Below are 24719 nucleotides of genomic sequence, written 5' to 3'. Positions count from 1 at the left end.
CTCTCAGTATTGCATTTTATGAAATTTATTACCCTACCCGTCTATCGACTTCCCACTCTACTCTCAGCAACAAAAGAGGGATTTAAAGCACTATATAGTGGTGTTTCTCGACAACTTTTCCCTGCACATCTGGCGCCGCGCCTGTAGCCCATACAGAGACCACCCGAATTCATAAGAGGATCAAAGTACCGAACATTAATTCAATTTTAAAATATAAATATAGGCCTATTGGTATTAAAATATGCTACGAAAATGATAAATTTGCTTTCGAAGGGAACAAGAGTAAGGTGGTCCGCGGAACTGTTCTGAATTTAAAAAGTAAGTATGTATGTATGTATGTATGTATTTATTCACACTGCAAATGGGTATATACCCGGTGACAGTGGTAACTAATTACACTCAATAATGACAATTAATAATAAACACAATTAATAAGAAACAATCATTAATAATAATAATAGTAATAATAATAATAATAATAATAATAATAACAAGGAGCATCCTAAATTAAATGAAGCATGGTCACTTAAAATAACATTTAAAGTAAATCTAATTCGCATCTTAACCCTAACTTCGAACTAAGACCCACAACTGTGACATGTTCATACCTGCACAAGTACCTTTCGGCACTACACTTATTTCGCTGTCAACTCACTCACTGCACTGATTCTAACTGATTTCACTAACACTTCTAACCATTTCACTGTTCAAATACTTTGCACAGCCACTTCACTGACACCAACACACTTTACTTGCACAATAGACTTCACTGACACAACACACTTCACTGACACAACATAATTCTTCACTGATAGAACACTTCAATAACAAAATATCAATTACACCCTTTAAATACTGTGTATAATTATCGTCTATTAGTAAAGTCCTTAAGCCTATTTTTAAATACATTTTTGGTTGTTGGTAAAGCCTTTAGTAAGTCTGCAGGTAAAGCATTCCAGTCCCTGATAGTATGATTGAGAAAAGAAAACTTTCCAGTGTCCGTCCTCTGTCTTCTTTCCCTCAATTTATATGAGTGGTCTTTCCTTGAAGAGTAATTTGACGGCTGCAACCTATTTTTTATTTCTCTCCAGGCAGGCTCACCTCTGTATGTTTTGAACATTGCGCATAATCGAATTCGCGTTCTCCTGTCCGTGAGTGTGTCCCATTTTAATGGTAAATTATTACGACAACGCTAGACAGTCCGTTCCAGTGTCTTAATATGTTCTAATCTGTAAGGATCCCAACATGCAGCACCATATTCCATTACTGGACGAATTAGTGATTTATATGCATTCTCTTTGGATTTATCCGAGCCTTTTCTTAGTACCCTCATCACAAAGTGTAACGCCCTCCATGCGTTTCCCGCTGTGTCGGTAACGTGTTCACCCTCCCCAACCGAGATCGCTACTAAATGTTATTCCTAGGTATTTACATTTGTTAACTTCCGGAATGGTTTCACCCCCTAACATATACGATGCGATTATTTTATTTCTTTTTCTTGTGAAGCTAATGGCTTTGCTCTTTAGAGAATTTATTTTCATTCTGTTGGCCAATGCCCAATCGTTTATTATATTAAGGTCATTCTGAAGAAGAGTATTATCTTCATGACTTTTTATTTCCCTGTATACGATACAGTCATCCGCGAATAATCGAACCCTGGACAAGATGTTAATTGGCAGATCATTTACAAAAGCAAGGAATAGAAGACACTACCCTGCGGGACCCCGGAAGTAATTTCTATTGGGCTCGATAATTCCTCCCCCACCTGTACTCTCTGAGTAATGGTCCCCACTTCAAAAAAGGTTGAGAAACGCTGATATAAGACATTGCACCGATATACCAATATTATCCTCAGAAGAACGGTAAACATGAACATTTATTAGTTCATGATGGGAAACGTTTGATTAAGCAGAATGTCCACTTATAGTTGATATTGCTAAGGGCGATTAATTTAAAAGACTTTAACAATTTAACCCCCATTACTGATTTCTATAAAATCTCAAATAATGGAATGCGATTTTTCCGGAGTTGTCACAGTTCGGAGCTGTGATGTTTACCACTCTGTTACGCCCCACCTCTAATGAAAATAGCAGTACCAATACAATTCCCTACGCTGTGCAATGTCCATAAGAATGCTTGTTGCGTTCAATGTTTCTCGTTTACAAAGCTGTGTCCCATCGCGGAAGCTAAACTGAAAATGTATGAAAGGTGCCATTACAGTCAGCAAATACTGTAATGTACAGTTTAGCCCGTGGCACATCGAGTTTATTTCCGTCATCCAATTAGCGTACCGCTCTTGATTTTCCTTTTCGAATTCTCGGAATCAAGAATGAAAGCCAAAATAAAAAAGACGCTAGTGCAAATAGTTCAGAGTTCTACAGTATGTACGAAAATTGACATTTCTTCAACGATAACACCAAAGATTCTTCAGTTTCGTAGTTTTTTAGTTGGTTATTTAACGACGCTGTATCAACCATGAGGATAAATGACACTCGGGAGGAAATTAAAAGCAGAATAAATATGGGAAATGCATGTTATTATTCGGTTGAGAAGCTTTTGTCATCTAGTCTGCTGTCAAAAAATCTGAAAGTTAAAATTTATAAAACAGTTATATTACCGGTTGTTCTGTATGGTTGTGAAACTTGGACTCTCACTTTGAGAGAGGAACAGAGATTAAGAGTGTTTGAGAATAAGGCTCTTAGGAAAATATTTGAGGCTAAGAGGGATGAAGTTACAGGAGAATGGAAAATGTTACACAACGCAGAGCTGCACGCATTGTATTCTTCACCTGACATAATTAGGAACATAAAATCCAGACGTTTGAGATGGGCAGGACATGTAGCACGTATGGGCGAATCCAGAAATGCATATAGAGTGTTAGTTGGGAGGCCGGAGGGAAAAAGACCTTTGGGGAGGCCGAGACGTAGGTGGGAAGATAATATTAAAATGGATTTGAGGGAGGTGGGATATGATGATAGAGACTGGATTAATCTTGCTCAGGATAGGGATCAATGGCGGGCTTATGTGAGGGCGGCAGTGAACCTCCGGGTTCCTTAAAAGTAAGTAAGTAAGTAAGTAAGTATTAACCTTGAGGTTATTTAGCGTCGATGAGATTGGTGATAGCGAGATGGTATTTGGCGAGATGAGGCCGAGGATTCGCCATAGATTACCTGACATTCACCTTACGGTTAGGGAAAACCTCGGAAAATACCCGACCAAATAATCAGCCCAAGCGGGGATCGAACCCGCGGCCGAGCGCAACGTCAGACCGGCAGGCAAGCGCCTTAACCGACTGAGCCACGCCGTTAGCAGTTACTTAGTTCTTCATATTATTCGAAAAGATATGTCTAATCGAATTACGATTTTTAATACCAAAATGTGTAACTTTTATAGTATTTTTGACAGTATGGTTATCATTTTAACAAAAACTTGATTTGAAATATGAATATAAAACAATTTTTACTTTTTTTCTTACTTCACTGCAAATGATGTCCCGCGCCGTATCACTGTGGTCTAAGCCATCATGCCGTGGACTACATTACGCAAAGTGCGCTGGTTCGAGTTCTCTAGGGGGTAGAAATTTTCTTACAAAATCTCTGCCTGTGTATGGGACCGGTGCTCAGTCACCATCGTGATGAATTTGGTGTGTTACAGCGAAAAGTGAAATATGGTTTCGCAAGTTTCCCTTCATGTAGAAGTATTTTAGTAGTAGTATTTATTTATTTAACCTGGTAGAGATAAGGCAGTCAGGCCTTCCCTGCCCCTCTACCAGGGGATTACAACTATAATATGAACAATAAAATTACAATTAGTATTAAATTTACAATTACAATTACAATAAAAATTAAAGTGCGACAAGATTATCTGATTAATGAAAGCTAGACATTTTATCGTAGAAGTTAAGAACAAAGAATATTTTTGTATTTATTGTAATGCATATAGAGTGTTAGTTGGGAGACCGGAGGGAAAAAGACCTTTGGGGAGGCCGAGACGTAGGTGGGAAGATAATATTAAAATGGATTTGAGGGAGGTGGGATATGATGATAGAGACTGAATTAATCTTGCTCAGGATAGGGATCAATGGCGGGCTTATGTGAGGGCGGCAGTGAACCTCCGGGTTCCTTAAAAGCCAGTAAGTAAGTAAGTAAGTAAGTAAGTAAGTAAGTAAGTAAGTAAGTATCAACCATGAGGTTATTTAGCGTCGATGAGATTAGTGATAGCGAGATGGTAGAATAACAAAAATCTATAGTGATGAAATTACCGGATATTGAAATATTTTGTGATAGATTAAGAGAACTATTTACAAGAAACCATGTCTGAACGAGTCTCAATTACTGACCAAGTGCCTAGTAAGTTTGCGTTTGAATTCAATTTTATTTCGACAGTCCCTGATGCTAGCAGGTAGCGAATTCCAGAGTCTTGACAGGGCTATTGTGAAAGAGGATGAGTATGAGGAGGTGCGATGGGATGGTATTGTTATGTTAGTATTGTTTCATGGCGAGAGCGTGTGTTCAGATTGTGGTGGGAAGAAAGGTAGGTGAAGCGAGACGACAGGTACGAAGGAATAGAAGAGTTCAAGATTTCGAAGAGAAGGAGAAGTGAATGTAAATTTGTTTTCTTATCTAGTTTAAGCCAACCTATTGTTTCCAGGGATGGGCTGTCGCGCCAAGGGTTAAAAATAATACAGAATGAACGATAGACAATGACTTTAATATCAGAGAGTTATTTTTGAAGTATTTCAAAGGAAAAATGTTAATGCAATTTTGCTAATTTTTGTTTCCTTTTCGAGATAAAAATTGTTTTATATGAAACATCCCATAGCGGGTTTTTTGAGAAAGCCATTTATTTAATTCCCAATATGCTCAATCAGTTTAAGAGAGCAGTGTATGCTATTATGATAATAAATGATTGAAAGAATTTTAGTTTCGTTCCTTAATGCACAGAAATTTGATCCGACCAAATGTACTCGTAACATTGTAAAATTAGTTAGAATTTATAAAACTGTTATATTACCGGTTGTTCTTTATGGTTGTAAAACTTGGACTCTCACTTTGAGAGAGGAACATAGGTTAAAGGTGTTTGAGAATAAATTGCTTCGGAAAATATTTGGGGCTAAGGGGGATGAAGTTACAGGAGAATGGAGAAAGTTACACAACACAGAACTGCAAGCATTGTATTCTTCACCTGACATAATTAGGAACATTAAATCCAGACGTTTGAGATTGGCAGGGCATGTAGCACGTATGGGCGAATCTAGAAATCATATAGAGTGTTAGTTGGGAGGCCGGAGGGAAAAAGGCCTTTAGGGAGGCCGAGACGTAGATGGGAGGATAATATTAAAATGGATTTGAGGGAAGTGGGATGTGATGATAGAGACTGGATTAATCTTGCTCAGGATAGGGACCAATGGCGGGCTTATGTGAGGGCGGCAGTGAACCTCCAGATTCCATAAAAGCCGGCTAGTAAGTAAGTAAGTAAGTAATGGGATTACAATAGAGGCGTTCAAAATTAGTATAGAAATTGAAAAAAATTAAATATTCAGTTTTAGGTTTTAAGGAGATTAGTTTAAAATTAACTTAAAGCTTTAAAAATATTAATTATTAATATGCACAAAATTAAACCACGGATAGCCTACTCTAGCAGGCGCAATACCTCTTGCTAATGATAGATATGGGCTACTCCATAACTTATGCACGCTGCTCTTTCTGCTATAGACTCTACTTCTTGCTAGTGAAAGAATTAATGAAAAAATTCAGTGCTATTTTGTTTACATTTTCATTATAGGATTGACGTCTTGTTTCCATGGTGATAAACCTTTACAAAAACCTGAACTCTATATATTATAGTCAGATTCTATTTATTATTGATTATATTTAGAGTCATCAACGTGCATTAAGAGTTGTTATCTTTAACTTGATTTAAAAGAAGTAGAGTTTGCGAAGGTCTGTAATAAAGTCTGAAAATTTCGAAATGTCACCACTGCTACTGCTCTTCCTCGGAGGCTGTCAAGCTGCTATTTATATCGTAACTGCAGAACTATAAATCCAATAGCCTCGTTCAATCTCGCACTCAACAGAACACGCTCTAAACACATTTCGACTGTCTAGTCTATATTTTTAGCCGTCACAGTTTGTTTGCCGTGAAGGTGGGGAAGCGAAGAAAGTTACAACCAGACGATATTCCTTATTACTATTACTACTGGAGCGACTTTGAATAAGCTGTTTGCTCGGTTTTATTTGGCTAATAAGAGTTTTCTTTTAAATGTGTACTCTTGATATGGATAATAGCAAAATTGGAGGTTTAGTCTTGTATTATTTTAGATCCTTAAAGTGGCTGAGATGTTTTTATAGAAAATACATGTATTCGTCTTCTGATGATGAAGACTTTAGGTTAGCTCCCTCAGCACGCAGTCATAAAGAAGTAAATCAATTAAATTAGTCGTTTCGATTAAATCGATAGCTATACGGATAATCCTTGTGTTCAAGATATGAAGCCGGACACTCCGCTCGACTTTATGTCTGTAATCTCAGCATGTAGTCATAAAGAAATAAATAATGAATAAAATTGTGTAAGTAAATAAATGAATAAATTTATAAACAAATTAATGGGTTAGTAGTTTCGATTAATATGGAAACGTAAGGAAGAATACAAGAAATTTAATGTAATAAAATAATCCTAAAAAGAAGGAAAAAAGTACGAAAATTAAATAAAATCCACAATAAAAGGAGTATGATAATAAATTCATCTTCTGATAAAGAGAACAAAAAAAAAGGGGAAAGGTAGGAATAGTAATATGCGTTACAAGAGCGGTATGTTGAAGTTTTCATGTTCGAGGAAAAGTTTGAAAAAGCGAAACGTAGTTGAACTTTTTTAATTTTCGAGAATTGAAAGAAAACATACCGCTCGTGTATCGTACATTATTTTGTGCGAAGATCGTTTATTACATAGTACCTGAAAGAGGAATTTCTAATTAGCTGCAATGAAATCTCCATCTTGGTTTCTGTTCATTGACGACAACTTTGGAAAACAAATATATCTATCTTCAACATTGTTGGTTTAAAATGTTTTCTGTGTTTACTATACTCCAGCAGGCCGTGATATATGTCTGTCTTTTTTTTCCCCCAGTCTGTGATGAGTCTGGAATCTTGTTGATTTTTTCACGGCTTCCTTAATGTTACTTGCATCACGAATGCAGTAACTTTAGTGGAGTTGTAGAGTTTACTTAATTTTTGCAAATATTTAAAAGCAATAATTTTATTAACAGTGCAATTTAGGTGAAATTGCAATGGAAAGTTTCCAATTTATAATTATTACTATATTGAACGTCTCTAAAAATAATATGTTAAAAACCTAAAGCAGTAAAATCAATATGTCACTTAAGCGGTAAGAAGAGGGAAATTGTTATGTGTGTTAGGTTGGGAATACTGAATGTGGAATTTTAGACTTAGCGCGGATTGGTTTTGTGCGGAAACCAAGCAAATACGCACGATCTCGCACAAAAGAAATTTGTATATTTTTTACAAAACTATCGCACTAATGATCTAGATATTATAAATCAGTGTTACAGTTGCAGAAATATTTTGGAATGTTTTGTGAAACACATTCTATTATAATTTATAGCTAATTGATCTTAGTTTTAGTGGGTTATTTTACGACTTTGTATCAACATTAAGATTATTTAGCGTCAGAATGAAATTAGATAATGTTGCTGGTGAAATATGTCCGGGGTGCAGTACCGATAGTTACCCAGCATTTGGTTATTTTGGGTTGAGGGAAACCCCGGAAGAAATGTCAACCAGGTAACTTGCCCCGTCTGGATTCGAACTCGGGCACCTGGTTTCGCGATCAGATGCGCTAACCGTTACTCCACAGAATCTGATTCCTGAAATTTTGTACATTTGTAATTTGAATAATTTCGAGGGAAAAATTGTTCCGGAGCCGGGTATCGAACCCGGGACCCTTGGTTTAACGTCACACGGAGTTAGTGTGCACTCGAAGTTGGTTGCTTGACGGTTGTCAGCCCACTTTGAGGTCTGTGGATATAGAGGGAAGAATTGGATCGGTGTCGGTTAGAGTTCCGGGGTGGCTCAGTGGTAGAGCGTTGGTACGTTAAACCAAGGGTCCCGGGTTCGATACCCGGCTCCGGAACAATTTTTCCCTCGAAATTATTCAAATCAACTTTACAGGGAGTAGTACCTGAAATCTTGATTTGCTTTTGTAATTTGTACTTTCGTGAAATAGGCCTAGGCAAAGCGTTGCAAATCGTTGAAATTTTAAGCGGCTCACTACGTAGTATGGGGACCCACAAAAATGAGATTTCACCTAGGTAAAGAATTTTGTCAATATCGGCCTAATAAACCTATTTGTTTCAACGAAGATGCAATTATTGCAGTGAGCCTATCTGTAATTTGGTAATCACGTTATATTTCACAGCACCGAATTTAAACGCGTGATTAAAATACGATATGGGCGTTTCTCGCAATGTGGGTGGCTCCATCTGCCATCAGCCCGCTAGTAAAGTGTTTAATGTTGTCGAAGGAAGGATTTTCTATTTCCTGCGATGCGTTAATGTCATCCTATATAACTTTCCTGCAGTTTCAACACTAGTATCTCGTTAAATCGGTTATCGGTTATCTTGGATGTCTTGTCTGTAGTTATTAGTTTTCTTGGAAAACACTTAGTTTAGTTTCTACTTGTTGGTTAAGGGAACATGTATGATTTTTAAAACTTCCACAATTTTCTTCCAAAATCTGTGAAATTTAAATTATATAAACCGGCCAGCAATGCATCATCTGTACAAAATTTGTTGCCGTAAGGGATATAGTTTTGAAATTAATTTTTTAAAATGTATTTTAGGTATATTGACGTCACTAAAAGGTTCGTTGCGTCAAGGTTTTCAAAATTTTAAATTCATATTTGCTCTAAAACTTGTAAATAGTCATGAGAATAAAAATTAATTAACTTATTGAGCTCAGTCTAAATAGAGAGTTACAATATTTTTTTTTTATATTACGATGTACCGAAGTACATATGATATTTCAGTGCAATATTCTGCGTCATCATATGATGATGGAAAGTGGAACAGAGAAAAATTCTCTCCGGTACCGGGATTTGGACCCGGGTTTTCAGCTCTATGTGCTCACGCTCTATCCACTAAGTCACACCGGATTCCTATCCCGATGTCTGATTGAATCCTTTCAGTTTAAGTTCCACCTCTTGGGTTCCCTCTAGTGGTCTACCGTCATGCACTGCGTCATAGATGTATGACAGTAGCACAATGTCCACACATGTGCAGAGGTGCACTCGTTATGAGTGACTAGGTGCCGGGATCCGACGGAATGAACGCTGCACTGAAATATCATATGTACTTCGGTACAGCGTAGTTTATGATATGCGAAAAATAATCAGTTTGTGATTTAAGACGGCGCTTATTCCGTCGGATCCCGGGCACTTAAGGCTGGTTCACATTAAACCGGGAACGAGAATCAGAATGAAAACGAGAAGCAGAGGATGTGAATATGAAATTTTTGATTCACAATAAACCGAGAACGTAGACGACTAACTTATGCATATCGATATGTATGTCAATAACGATATGTAAAGTCGATATTATGCAGTCTGATGTTATTTGTGTATAATTGACCAATGGCGTTCTCTCATGAGTACAATGCAGCCAACATAAGCACAAGTTAACCAACTTCGAAATTTCAACTGAAACATTTCATTAGGTACAGTACTATAAATATGCCCATGCATATTTTTTATCACAACCTATTTTAAGTCTACCTTAACGTAAACTAATTAGAGAAGAAACATTTGTAATAGAACAAAAACGAACACAAAAGTAGTTATTGAATTGAAGCGTGAATAAGTAGTGTGTAATATAACCAGTAGACTAATAAAATATGATTCATATATATTATTTTAATGTACCGAAGTACATATGATATTTCCATGCAGATATTCTGCGTCATAATACGATGAAAGAGTAATGGAACGGAGAAAAATTCTCTCCGGCGCCGGGATTTGAATCCGGGTTTTCAGCTCTACGTGCTGATGCTTTATCCACTAAGCCACACCGGATACCACCCCGGCGTCGGACAGAATCGTCTCAGATTAAGCTCCAAATCTTGGGTTCCCCCTAGTGGCCGCCCTCTGCACTACGTCATAGATGTCTATGAACGTAGGACCGAAGTCCACACATGTGCTGAGGTGCACTCGTTGTGAATGACTAGTTGGCCGGGATCCGACGGAATAAGCGCCGTCTTAAATCACGAAGTGATATGAGTGACTAGTTGGCCGTTATCCGACGGTATAAGCGCCGTCTTAAATCACGAAGTGATTTACGCATATCATATACAGTATATGACGCAGAATATCTGCATGGAAATATCATATGTACTTCGGTACATTAAAATAATATATATGATATGCGCTTATTCCGTCGGATCCCGGCCAACTAGTCACTCATAACGAGTGCACCTCAGCACATGTGTGGACTTCGGTCCTACGTTCATAGACATCTATGCAGAGGGCGGCCACTAGAGGGAACCCAAGAGTTTGAGCTTAATCTGAGACGATTCTGTCCGACGCCGGGGTGGTATCCGGTGTGGCTTAGTGGATAAAGCATCAGCACGTAGAGCTGAAAACCCGGGTTCAAATCCCGGCGCCGGAGAGAATTTTTCTCCGTTCCATTACTCTTTCATCGTAAAATATGATTCGCTTCCGATCGGTGTTCAAAGATGCAGCTATTGAAATCCACATATTCTCCTTCATTTTCTCATCTTTATACGAGGCACGCCGCTTATCGTTAACGTGAGGATTTTCCTCAACACTCAATATTAGAATCTCATCAAATAAAACTTGCTCCATGATACACAGCACAGAACAAAATAATGCATAGGTTATGTCACGATCTTCTTGCTACAAAATATACGACGACAAAATAGCTTTTAGATGGCAATAGAATGAATCTAGTGGGCTGTGATCGGAAACGTGAACGCCAAAGTTGAAACTTGACCAGCTCTCCGTTCCCGATCTCGGGCTCCGGCAAGCTTTTCGTTAATTGTGAATGCTCACATTTAAATGTACACATTTTAAAAAATTTACCGTTTTCGTTCCGATTCTCGTTTCCGGTTTATTGTGAACCAGCCTTTAGTCACTCATAACGAGTGCACCTCTGCACATGTGTGGACATTGTGCCACTGTCATACATCTATGGCGCAGTGCATGAGGGTAGACCACTAGAGGGAACCCAAAAGGTGGAACTTAAACTGAGAGGATTCAATCCGACATCGGAACAAGAATCCGTTGTGGCTTAGTGGAACTTTAGTAGAAAAAAGATATTTCACTGTAAGCTCGGATCAGTTACAAGGTAGATGTAGTTAGAGCCGAGATATTAATGTGATGAGATTGTATCTTCTATGTCTTTATTCATTAATAACTTAATGCATAATGTTTTTTGTCGGGTTTCAATTCTTCGAAATCTTATTTCGTATTTCGAAATTCTCTTGAAGTCTAGATAGAGCTTGCTCTTTAATGTACCTGGAAGGAACGGAATTTAAACTTCCTAGAAAATAGTTCGTTACGTAAAAGTAATTGTTTCAGGAAAGGTTTTGTTCATTCTTGTTATAGCAAAAACTACATCAGAATTCAAAGAAATGTCTGTCTCATCTCATCTCTGAAATACGAGAATGATATAACATGGATATCCTTATAGAATATCATGTTATGTAATCAGTGACGCGATACCCAATGAAGGGTCAAGGCTGACCAGCCGGCTGCTAGTCTGACGTCCACATGCCTCAGCAGAGTTGAAAGATCATCCAAAAAGAGCAGAGATATCGAGTTGGTAGAACTGTGATGTTTCCAGCCGTTATAAATGGTTTTCGGAACCATATCGTAGCTACCGAAATTCATCACGATGCTGGTGAGTACCGGTCCCATACACTGGCCAAAATTTCCTTAATTCCCATGAGGACTCGAACCAGCGCTCATTTCGTAACGAGTGTCCGGGCATGATGCCTTAGACCAGTGATGTGAACTGATGCCCATAGGAGCAAGCACGCGCTTTAGAGCCCAGGAGAGCCTGAGCGCTTTACAGCGGAAAGGAAAGAGACAGACGAAAGAGGAAGTTTATGCCGCTTGGTCGAGCTATATACAGGGATGGCTAGCACTGATTCAATGGATAAAGGGAAGAGAACTTATTAAAACTGTATTCATGTTAATTTTTAGATTTGTCTGAGAAGTATAAGTGCATTATAAGAATGTAAGTTTTAATTTTAATGTTCATTTATCACAAGTTTGTTTTTTTTTTTATTCAAAAGGAATATATTATCTACTTTTTTATAGAAAAGTGAAATTTTCAGAGGTAGGCCTATTTATTTAGTAGCCTTACAGGTACTGAAACAATGTTTTCGTAAATATAATATACCGTAAATACGTATTACTGAAGATAGTGTATTAAAATGTATGAAAATATTCGCATGGACAATGTTTGTAAATAAATGAATTAACAAAGCAAATACTGTTACATCACAAACAAAAGCTATGTGCTTATGTGTTGGTAAAACGCCAGCTCTATAGCTTCAGCAGATTTCGATAATTTAATATTCTGATAACAGAAAGTTGGGCACCAATATCACCTAAAAGCATAATGCGATAAGAGTTTTATTATGTAATATTAATTACAGTTAAAACATGCACCTAGACAACTTTGCTTTGTACTATAATATTGTTTTGATTACTTTTATAAGGCTAAAGATACCATCAATATCAATTTCAACTTATCATGTCATATTCAGTGTCTTTCTTTGGGATAACTCTTTGTGTTTAATTCACTTAGTACAGTATAGTTGTAGTTATTATGGAATTTGTGTGAATATTCCTTCTTTATTGTTCATTATGTTATTAACGTTTAAAACACATTTGGAATATTGGGCTAAGAAATAGGTGTTAGTACTTTCGTTTTACAGACAATATAGGAAATAACAAACAGAAAGAAGCCATATAAAAATAACGACATAAAATTTCACGTTCCGTTTGAAGTTTGTGCACTACTGTTTTCTTAATCCAACAGGCTGCTTATTCCTCCTAGCATACCTAGCGCTTAATGCCCGCTCACGACGTCAAGGTCAGAAAAATGCGCTTGCTTTGACATCACTGCCTTAGACCATGACGCTACGGCCCGGGACATATCACATATTACAGCAGACATTTCCCCGTTATAGGTTACCGGCCTATAGTTAGATAAATCCATCGAGATTTAATATTATGACACCGAAAGACTTTTATATATGTAGCCTATCTAGATATTTCATTTTAACATTTTAACGTTTTTGAGATTAGGCAGTCAAGGATTAGAGTCCTTTATAATAACATGCGACGTTAAACAAACTGCAAGGGTTGTAGGGGTAGAGGAAAGAAATGATACAACGTCGGTAATATGATAAGTAATTGATTAAATGGCGAATTTTCTCGTGTTAATTATGTAAGCATGTGCGGCTTACAACTGTTTCGGTGCTACTTGACATCATCCTCAGAGCCTTCTGTGTCTCGGCGTCATCTCAACTTCGCTGCCTGTTGTGTGGGTGCGTTCGTGTGATGAAGAGTTGAGTCAAATAGTGTGTGTGTTCTGAAATTGATCTGTGTGTTGGGAATTAGATTAGGGTGTGTTTTAGTGTGTCTGCGAAGTTGAGATGACGACGAGACACAGAAGGCTCTGAGGATGGTGTTAAGTAGCACCGAAACAGCTGTAAGCCGCACAAGCTTACATAATTAACACGAGTAAGATCGCCATTTAATCAATTATTTATATTCAAGTGTTAAAATTAGTGTTCGAAAGATTCAACATGGAATATGGTAAGGTTATAGACTCAATCTGTAGCTTCAGTTCTAGCTCCAGGCGGCCCAGATTCGATACCCGGTAAGGTCGTGATGGAGCTTATTGTGGACAAAGCAGATAGTGAAGATGAATTTTCCATGGATCTTCCGTTTTTCTCTTTAATTCCAACATTGCTCTCCAAAATTCCCCCTTCACATGTCATCTCTGATTCAGAAGGAAAAGAAAGGCACCCACTTGTGTTTACTAGGCGTCGGATCGGTCCGAAGATTGGTTGATGGCAGTGGTAGTGGATTCCAGAGAACTTAGTTCTGTAGTTAAGAACAGAAGCCCACCCCTCTTCCTTAATCTCATCATTCATGGTGTGACGATGGTTGAAATGGATCTTTGCGGTACGGCAGATTACTAAGCAGAGGTAAGCTATAGTATTCGGACTTGTTGGTCCGAGAGAAATTTGTGGTGCGATGGATAGTGTAGCAAAGTAGCATCGAAGGCAATAACGAAACATTAATTTTCGAAGAAATCTCCACAGTTCTGTGAGACAAATAAGTGACCCAAATTCAGATAGCAAGAATTACAGATTATTATGGAATAAGATTGATTTAGGTTTAGTCGTAAATCCCGAAAAGACAAAGTATGTGATAATGTCTCGTGACGAGAATATTGTACGAAATGGAAATATAAAAATTGGAAATTTGCCTTTTGAAGAGGTGGAAAAATTCAAATAACTGGGAGCAACAGTAACAAATATATATGATGCTCGGGAGGAAATTAAACACAGAATAAGTATGGGAAATGCCTGTTATTATTCGATTGAGAAGCTTTTATCTTCCAGTCTGCTGTCGAAAAATTTGAAAGTTAGAATTTATATAACAGTTATATTACCGGTTGTTCTTTATGATAGTGAAACTTGGACTCTCACTTTGAGAATGGAACATAGGTTAAGGGTGTTTGAGAATAAGGTGCTTAGGAAAATATTTGGGGCTAAGAAGGATGAAGTTACAGGAGAATGGAGAAAGTTACACAACGCAGAACTGCACGCATTGTATTCTTGACCTGACATAATTAGGAACATTAAATCCAGACGTTTGAGATGAGCAGGGCATGTAGCACTTATGGGCGAATCCATAAATGCATATAGAGTGTTAGTTGGGAGGCCGGAGGGAAAAAGACCTTTGGGAAGGCTGAGACGTAGATGGGAAGATAATATCAAAATGGATTTGAGGGAGGTGGGATATGATGATAGAGACTGGATTAATGTTGCTCAGGATAGGGACCAATGGCGGGCTTATGTGAGGGCGGTAATGAACCTCCGGGTTCCTTAAAAGCCAGTAAGTAAGTAAGTAAGTAAGTAAGTAAGTATGAAATAATATTTCTTATGAGGGGGAAAACTAGAGAACTAGAAAAAGCGAGGAGAAACTTTCTGGCAACAGACAAAAATAGTTGCCTTTTATTTATTTACATGTAGAAAACTGTTTCGTGGAATCCGAAAAGTTCTATAAGACAAAAAAAATGAAGGTCGGGTATCAGGAATCTGAGAAAATGTAACAAAAAAATTCTTGTACGGAGAAAACTGCCATAGGACAACTTACCATGGTATTTATTTTCAACGTGGTTGCACTTAATGCATTCGAAAGTTGTGACGCTTTTCCTTGCAAGTGTTGAATGTTCCTATATTCTCAGAATTTATCCTACCGATGAATTCATTATTGAAAGACGTAAAGTAGTAAGTTTGTGTTACAGCTTCTATTGTATTAGAGGACTGTAGCACAGGATTTCAGCGTATAGAATGTCAGGGAGTAGCCGGGAAACTAGAAGACAGAACTGTATTGTTAATTTCTGAGAAAATTTCGAAAAGGCGAATTATAACTCTTTATCTTTCAGCCAATTAGTAAAGAGAACAGCAGATTCCTATTATGCAAGTGTTCGGTTTCTCAAGTAACAGAGAATTTCAGGCTGTCAAGATAGGCTTATATTCTTGTGGTTATAGAACTCTTTTATAGCCTAATATAGTCTTGCGATGGTGACTAATATTTGCGGTCGAGAGCTATTTTATGTCCGCTGCGCGCGCGCGGAGCTCTTTTACCTGTAAACATTGCTAAAGGATGTACAGATCTTAGAACACAGCGCATCATGACGGAACGGAAGCGCTTGAAGCTTTCAAGGAAGAGTGGAAGATACAATATTTATGCTTCGAACATGGTGATGGAGTCCAGTGTTTGTTGTGTAAAAAAAATATCATTTGCAAAAAAAAGCAACATAAAACGGCATTATGAGACGCAACATGAAAAAAATATAGGCCTTATTCAGGAGAAGAGAGAAATAAATTCATTTCGGAATTGACATCGAAGGTAAATTAATTTACATTTGGGTCAGTAGATTGTATCTAGATTCCTTTTATTTCTTTATTTTAAATGTATTGTTGATGTTTTATTTGTTGCTTGTTTCTGGATATTTACTTTTATTACACTACGTGTTTCTTTAATTTAGAAATAATATTTTATCTTTGATTGCACTTTAACTTATACTATTACTAAACTCAAAATGCTAATTCAATTTTATTCCAATCACTTTTTCAAGATTTTTAGCAAATATGAACTAAACATTTTGAAAACTTTGATGCAAGGAGCTTTTTTAGTAACGTCAATGTAAAATATACTTAAAAATATAATTTCAAAACTATTAGATCTAATTGCACAAAATTTTGTACAGATGATATTATTATAGATCTGTTTATGTAGTTTAAATTTCACAAATTTTGGCCGAAATTGTGGAAGTTTTAAAAGTCATACATATCCCCTTAAATGATTGATCCCAAAAATTACGATGGCTCTCAATATCTTAATTTAATCAATTTGTTTTTTTCGTGTTACGTGCATCTCACAAATCACTCTAAGAAAACGTATTACATAATCACGACTGGAGATTAAGGACTACATTTTCACAATCACACAATCAATATACTCTATTTCAATCAATATTGCCATTATTATTTTTTCAACAAATACTCAGAAGTACTTAGAGATCACACACGTCGAGCAGGTAGACCCTATTAGTTTCTCCTAACCAATAAAGTGAAGTATTTACATAATAAATAATTGCTTTTAACAAGAACATGGTTTACATACAATTAACTTTTCCTATTTCTCTTTTTGTTCCTAAAAACCTTCCCTTTGCGATTTATTTATATATGCACATGTATATTAAATAACTGAGTAATTAGCCCTATTACATAGCCAGAAATTTAGTAACGAAGTTATTGTAATAATTGCTGCCTTTATTCGCTGTATGTGCATGTACATCCCTGTTGTCTACGTTACAGTGAATGCGCTATGCGCTCGTGATCAAGGTCGAGCTCTTCTACCATGATTGGGAGCTAATATCGTCTCATCCCTGGCCTAATAATATTACTCAAGTCTGCTTTAGAAAACGTGAGTCAATAACTCAGTGTGTAAGTAATATTCTAGTAATGGACAATGATCTTTAGTTCTTTATTTAACGATCCTAAATCAACTACTTCTTATTTATTGTCGATGAAATTGGTGATAGCGAAGTGGTGTTTAGACGAGATGACGTACAGTAGTGGCAAAAAAAAAACCCGACCGACGGAATAATCAAAGTCCCCGAAATGAGCCACTGCGCATGCCACGCCCGCATTCACAAGATAGCGAGTAATCTATTGAAATTGTTGTAGTTTCGACTGCTGACGTAGCCCATTTCGAAAGCCATTAGAAACTAAACTGGTAAAATTCATGTTCTGGGAATAATAAGTTAATTAAGTAGTAAAATATCGCTGCAATCGAAAAATATTGGGAATAAATTTGAATAAGGAACAAAAAAAAGTTTCCTTTCCAGGCACGATTCGAACCACGAAAGTTTTAGTTACCAGTCTATCGTGCTGCCACTGGGAACAAGGTTCTGAAATCAGCTACAAGGGTCGGTCCGGTTTTTTTTTGCCACTACTGTACATGACTTACGCTTTACGGTTCAGCAAATCCTCCGAAAAATCCCAATCAGGCAATCAGCCGAAGCCGGAATCGAACCCACGCCCGAGGCCATTTTCGGTCCAACAAGCAAAAGTGCTACCGCCTGAGCTATGTCGGTGGCTTAAAATAATAAGTTATATATTGGATATTCATTATGGCCTGTGTATACAAATATTATGCATTTGAAATAAAAAAAGGAAACGTAATCTTAGGAACAATCCGGTAATTAAAAATGAATTGCGTTATGACGATTAATAAATTGTTTAGAATCATTCTAATAATTGAATTATAATTATGCATACATTAAACATATTAATTTATTCATAGATTTCTATACAATGGCAGGTCCTTCACTATAAACCCAGCATTCTCCAGTATTCTCTCTCTTTCCGCCTTGCTCTTAGTCTCCTCATATGATCCATGTATCTTAATGTTGTCTATTATCTGATATTTTCTTCTATCCTGAACTTTTCTCCCGTTCACCATTCCTTCCAGTGCATCCTTCAGTAGGCAGTTTCTTGTTAGCTAGTGACCCAGCCAATTTCTTTTTCTCTTACTGATCAGTTTCGGCATCATTCTTTTTTTCACCCACTCTTTCCAACACAGCTTTATTTCTTATTCTGTCTGTTCACTTCACACGTTCCATTCTTCTCCATATCCACATTTGAAATGGTTTAATTCGTCGTAGTGTCCATGTTTCTGTCTTCATCCGACACAAAGCACTACACTAGTCTCTTCCTATTTCTTTTTTCAAAAGTAAGCAGAGAATGCCCCCTTTTCTACTCCTTTTCTACCCATTTTCTATTAAAAACTTTTTTTTTGTAATTTTTCATTATTAATTTACACACTTTTAAAAGTTGTATATAACTAATTATATTATTAAGCTTGTTAAATTAGCAACTTAAATATCGTCATAATGTTAAATGTTGAAATTATGAGGTAGTTTACCTAAGTGACTAGTTTCGGTGGAATTTACGCCATCTTCAAGCCTATAATGACTTAACTGCGAAAATAGTTACTTAGGTAAAGTGCCACATAGTTTCGATATGTAGCATAGTGAAGATATTGTAGTTATCAATTTAACAAGATTAATAATATTTAAAAAAATAGTATTTGTTATTCAAAAGTGAGCATGCGTTTGATACCTCATAAACTTCTGATCATAGTAGATATCGGGTGACGGGTGGAAGGGCTCTTTTGTGATATAATTCAGAGAGATGAGTTACACATAGAGTCTAGCAACACTGTTGTCTTTTGCGAACGGTTTCTGGGATATTCATAGAAACAAAAGCGAATACATGGCAACATCGCATCACAGAGAGACATTAATGGCTGTGCATTTTCCCCTTTCCGCTCTAGTCTCGCTTCTGACTTGCTTCCACCGTCACTGAATGCACGGTTGCCACATCTCCCCGTCGCGTTACTGAATTTCATTGAAATTAGGTCAAACGATCAATCTTACGCAACAAACAAACAAACAAACAAACAAACAAACAAACAAACAAGGATACATTTATTAGTAATTATTTACTCTACAAAATTCTCTAATATCACCTCTTCAGTGTCTCCCGTTTTCTGGGATATGCATTCCAAATTAAACTAAAAATTCAGTTTTCTCGAAACTCTTTTACAAAATTCCACAATGTTATTACCAGGGAACGGATTTATATGGACTAAAAATATATGAAATATGTAAATATATATGTAGTTATTTTTACCAAAATATGGAATTAAATATGGATTTTTACCAAAATATGGAATTAAATATGGACTTAAAATTATAAAAAAATGACTATGTACGTTAAATATTGGTACATTTTAATCAAACTAAACAAAAAATATAATGGACGTACCTTATCTTCCAATGTAGTTTCAACAAAACACAATTTTTATTGTCTGTTACCATAACAATAGGTTACAAACATTTCTTTCAAGTGCTGAAAAGTGAATCTTCTTCTATTGTCTCTGAGGATAGATTTATACTGACTAAAAGAGCGTTCGACGTCACAAGAAGTAACTGGTACATAATTCAATTTCACAATGTCTGCTGGGGATAAGTCCAAGTTAATCTTCACTGTTGATTCACCACTCATCACAGCAACAACCTTTTGTAGTTCTTCATATCCAGGGTTTTTTGAAAGTACAGTGTCCACCTTAGCTCTTACTGCATCTGCAACTTTACCTCTACCACGATTCAGTTGTTCCACAGTACTATTTATAATTTCAAAACTTTCAGATAGTGAAAGGTGCCTATTTTGGAGACTTTTGAGCGTTTTTATGATGCATGAAAATGTATGCTGAATGTGAGCTAAGTCATTCTTCACACTTATGTCACAGGTAACTGTTTTCGCAGTATCAATTGAGACTGCATCTTCAGATGAATGAATGAATGAATGAGTCCAATGCAAGGAGAACATTGTTAATAGAGTCTATATGTTCGGCATAATATTCAACTGCTTCTAGCCATGTACCCCATCTAGTTAAAATTGGCTTTGGTGGCAATGGAATTTCAGGGTACATTTCTTTCAACACGTTAACTCTACTGGGAGCTTTGAGAAATACTTTTTTCACTGATGAAATCAACAAATCTACTTTAGGGAAATTGTCTCTGACCACTTCTGCCACACGATGAAATGCATGCGCCACACAAGTAAAATGAGTCAATTTAGGATATACAACAGATAATGCTTGTCCAGCTTTGACCATATAAGGGGCAGCATCGCTAATAAAGAATAACACATTATCGTACATAATACCCTTTGGCCACAGGATACCCATAGCTTCGTTGAACAGTTTAACTATAGTTTTGTTATTGCACTTTTCTAGAACATCACAATGTAAAAGAATTCGTTCAGAATATTGTTCACTTAACAAACCGATAACTACATTACCAACAAGTCTACCTTCTTTGTCGGGAGTCTCATCAATGGAAACCCAAATTGAACTATCTTTAATTTCATCTCTTATCTTCTGTATTGTCTCATCGTAGATGGATGGAGCATACGTCTTCCTAAGTGTTGACTCATCCGGGATTGTATGTTGAGTATATTTTTCAAGGAATTCCCTGAAGACCTTATTCTTTAGTTTGTAGAGAGGAATATCAGCAGAGATGAGAAAACGGCACAGGTCGATGTTAAACTCAGATCTTACATTCGATGTTGTTGGTTGTGTTAAAAACAATTGTCTCTGCTTGGAATTTAGTTGTTTGTTGGCCTGATGTTTACTAGTTGTAATGTGTTGTTGCACCAGGAACTTTTGTGTAGATGATACTGCACACTGACACAAATTACAAAATAATATTTTATTGTCAGTTGATAAACCATCTTCTTTAAATTCTGAAATGTAACTTGTTAGTTTTGATTTTAAATTGACTGAATGACGTACTTTTGGCATATTTACCGTCTTTATAGTATGATTTACAAAACTGAACCTATGTGTACTCTGACTGGCATTTAACTGTTGAGCTGCACAACTGAAGTCTGTTAAAAATTTTAAATTAAATTAATACAGTTTTGTAACTTACTTTCCCATTGTTGATAGGACTGCTAATTTTCAAATAACTCTGATGTTAAAGGGATTACTGAACATGTGTTTAAATCTCTATTGTTGAAATGTATTTTTAAAAGTTAATGGAATTTTGTTTTGTTTTATTGTTAAACCTAATATAATATGGACTGTTTTATATGAAATATGGAAAATATATGGAAATTAACGAAAATATGTACTAAACTCTAAAATATGGAAAAATATGGAAAATAAAAGTAGGATTTTTCAACCCTACACATTGTGAAACATAAAGATAATGCAAAATATAAATTATATTAGCTTTATAAGTAAATATGTATTTACATATAAATCCTTTCCCTGGTTATTACACTTTTTGTTTAACTCACTGCCCTGATTCATCTCTCAAAAGGACCCTAAATAGTCCCTATCCACTCTGTAAACTAAACTTGACAACACTGGAACATTTGCTACAAGTTTAACGTGACCGATAGCCAATGCCTATGAGCCAACTTATCTGCTGATCATAATTCTTTTGTGATTCGTTGACGGAAATAAGAACGAATATGCAATTACTGCTAATAGAAGGCAGAAAGTTTCCTCTTATTTAAAAAACTGGAGCTGAAGCCATTGACTGACCTCCTCACTGAACATTGTCCGTCGAGATACCATCTGAAATAAATGGGTTCAGAAAGATATCAGTGGCCTCTTTGTTGAAGAGACAGAAATAACGAAAGAGATTCTTTGAAAATGCAAAACATAATACGCTGAAGGCAAGAAGGTTTGTGACATCTGTCGAGATAAAGTTTAGAGGCCTCGAGGGAGGCTTTGAACTTCCTGAAAAAAAACTGGTTTAGCCACAGTATATCTATCACCGTCAGAATATGTATTATAAGACTTTCTTGTGTTAAATTCTAACGGACCTTGTTTGCATGTTTCTACCTAGTATGGATCATCTTCAGAAATGGTCGTTACTGGTCTTGGCGCCTCTTGTTTTGTTTCCTGTGGGGGTGTGTTCGTGTGGTGTAAAGTGGAGTCAAAGAGTGTGTGTTCTGAAATTGAGTTGTGTGTTGAGAATATCGTTGGGGTGTGTTTTCGTGTGTCTGTATATTTCATATTGTTCTAGTGTGTTTAGTTTCTGGCTTTTTGGTTGGATGTGGAGTATTTCCATGTCTGTATTGATGTCTCTGTAGGTGTGGTTGGCATTTGTGATGTGTTCTGCATATGTGGAGATGTTTTGTAATTTTTTTTAGGGCTGTGATGTGTTCTTTGTAACGTGTTTGAAATGATCTGCCTGTCTGCAACAATTCTACATAAGACAGATAGGCAGATCATTTCAAACACGTTACAAAGAACACATCACAGCCATAACAAAATTACAAAACACCTCCACATATGCAGAACACATCACAAATGCCAACCACACCTACAGAGACATCAACACAGACATGGAAATACTGCACATCCAACCAAAAAGCCAGAAACTAAACACACTAGAACAATATGAAATATACAGACACACGAAAACACACCCCAACGATATTCTCAACACAAAACTCAATTTCAAAACACATACACTCTTTGACTCTACACTACGAATGCACCCACACTGGAAACAAGAGGCGCCAAGACCAACAACGACCAGTTCCGAAGATGACCGAAAATAGGTCGAAACATGTTAACAAGGTACGTTAAAATTTAACACAAGAAAGTTCTTATCATACATATTCCTAAAATTTATTGTTTGTATTTTCATTCTTTCATTGTAGACTTCTATAACTTATATTTATGTATTTGTTTTCCGAAGCCTTGTGGTCGCCCTTATTGAAGAGCAGATGGTTTTATTTTATAAATCCGATATATGTATAGGGGAGAGTCGGGTAGTATCGGACATCGGGTAGTATCGGACAGTGCGTGTCTTTCATCTACCACCATATGGTAGTACCTGAATGACATGGTTACGTTTCTCTATGCGACATCACAGAAACGTAACCATGTCAATCAGGTACTATCATCGTGTGGTAGATGAAAGAAACTCACTGTCCGATATTACCCGATGTCCGATACTACCCGACTCTCCCCTAAATCTTTCTGAGAAATACTTTTTAATTGGAATTCCCAGTTTCCCCGGAATGGCTGACGTATGATTTTTCCTAGATGTCTTTCTAATCGCAAATATCGGGAATTCGACAAATTGAATATAAAAACAAAAGCATTAGACTAGTTTCCCTGTGTTGTGGCAGTACTGTAAATGTGGAATGGTTTTCCGAATTTGTGTGATGGAGCTCAACGATTGGCAGGCAGGTCGGTGGCTAAAACTCGCGTTAAATCGGATAGCGGTTTCCTCGGAATTTGTTTTGTTAGCCGCCACTGATTGTGTTTCACAGCTTACTTACACGCCTCGGAACACAATCAGGTATCGCTGCAGCAGCGTTGTTTCTGAGGTCCATGAATTAATCCACTTAACAGGCGCACCAGTTTAATCTATTTTGAAGCGAGAGATTTGGTGAAGCTTTACTCTAGAGCGTAATAAGGCCTTTACAACCCTGGATCGTTTTCACCTAGGTTTTCATGCCGAATCCTTGGGTACAGGAGGAGAAAGGAAATTTCTGCCATTTCCTACCGTATTTGCAATCACTACAGGAAATAACCTACAAATCCAATGGACTCGGGTTCGAATCTAGACAGAAGATTGGAAATTTCTGTCTTTCCTATTGATTTACGATGTGTTTAGGCTACCTTTCCTTGTGTTTCTTTCTCAGTATCCAATATGTGTAGGATATGGAATGTAATATTTAAAAGAATTTCGTCCACACCTGTGGTGTAACGGTTAGCGCGTCTAACCGCGAAACCAGGTGGCCCGGGTTCGATTCCCGGTCGGGGCAAGTTACCTGGTTGAGGTTTTTCCGAGGTTTTCCCTCAACCCAATATGAGCAAATGGTGGGTAATTTTCGGTGCTGGACCCCGGACTGATTTCACCGGCATTATCACCTTCATCTCATTCAGACGCTAAATAATCTAATATGTTGATAAAGCGTCGTAAAATAACGTACTAAAATAAAAAAATAAAAGAATTTCAGATTTTCCTAGAGAGAAGGAACAACTTGCACGATATTTACGACGTAATAAGATTATTTCGAGAAACAAAATAAATAAAAATAAATGAATACATGCATAAAATGAATGAATGAATGAATGAGTGTATGAATGAATGAATCAATCAATAATTGAATGGATGAATAGATAGACAGATAAACATATAAGAAAATAAATAAAAATTTATTTCACATTAACATTAATATTATCATTTTTTATTATTAGGCCTATTATTATTATTATTATTATTATTATTATTATTATTATTATTATTATTATTATTATTATTATTA

General features: G+C 36.6%; 1 protein-coding gene and 1 non-coding gene across 2 annotated transcripts in view; both read left to right on the top strand.

The window, feature by feature from the left end:
• The window catches only part of LOC138702284 (SH3 and multiple ankyrin repeat domains protein 1-like), a 611685-nt gene that overhangs the window by 296861 nt on the left and 290105 nt on the right, over nucleotides 1-24719 (top strand). The gene's annotated exons all lie outside the window — the stretch shown is intronic.
• Nucleotides 8077-8148, top strand: TRNAN-GUU (transfer RNA asparagine (anticodon GUU)). Its single transcript has one exon. It is a non-coding gene; the product is annotated as a tRNA-Asn (tRNA).

The sequence above is a fragment of the Periplaneta americana genome, chromosome 6, assembly GCF_040183065.1.
Source record: "Periplaneta americana isolate PAMFEO1 chromosome 6, P.americana_PAMFEO1_priV1, whole genome shotgun sequence".
In the NCBI taxonomy this organism is placed as follows: domain Eukaryota; kingdom Metazoa; phylum Arthropoda; class Insecta; order Blattodea; family Blattidae; genus Periplaneta; species Periplaneta americana.
The sequence above is the reverse complement of the archived record's forward strand: the minus strand, read 5'-3'. Positions and strand labels throughout refer to the sequence as shown.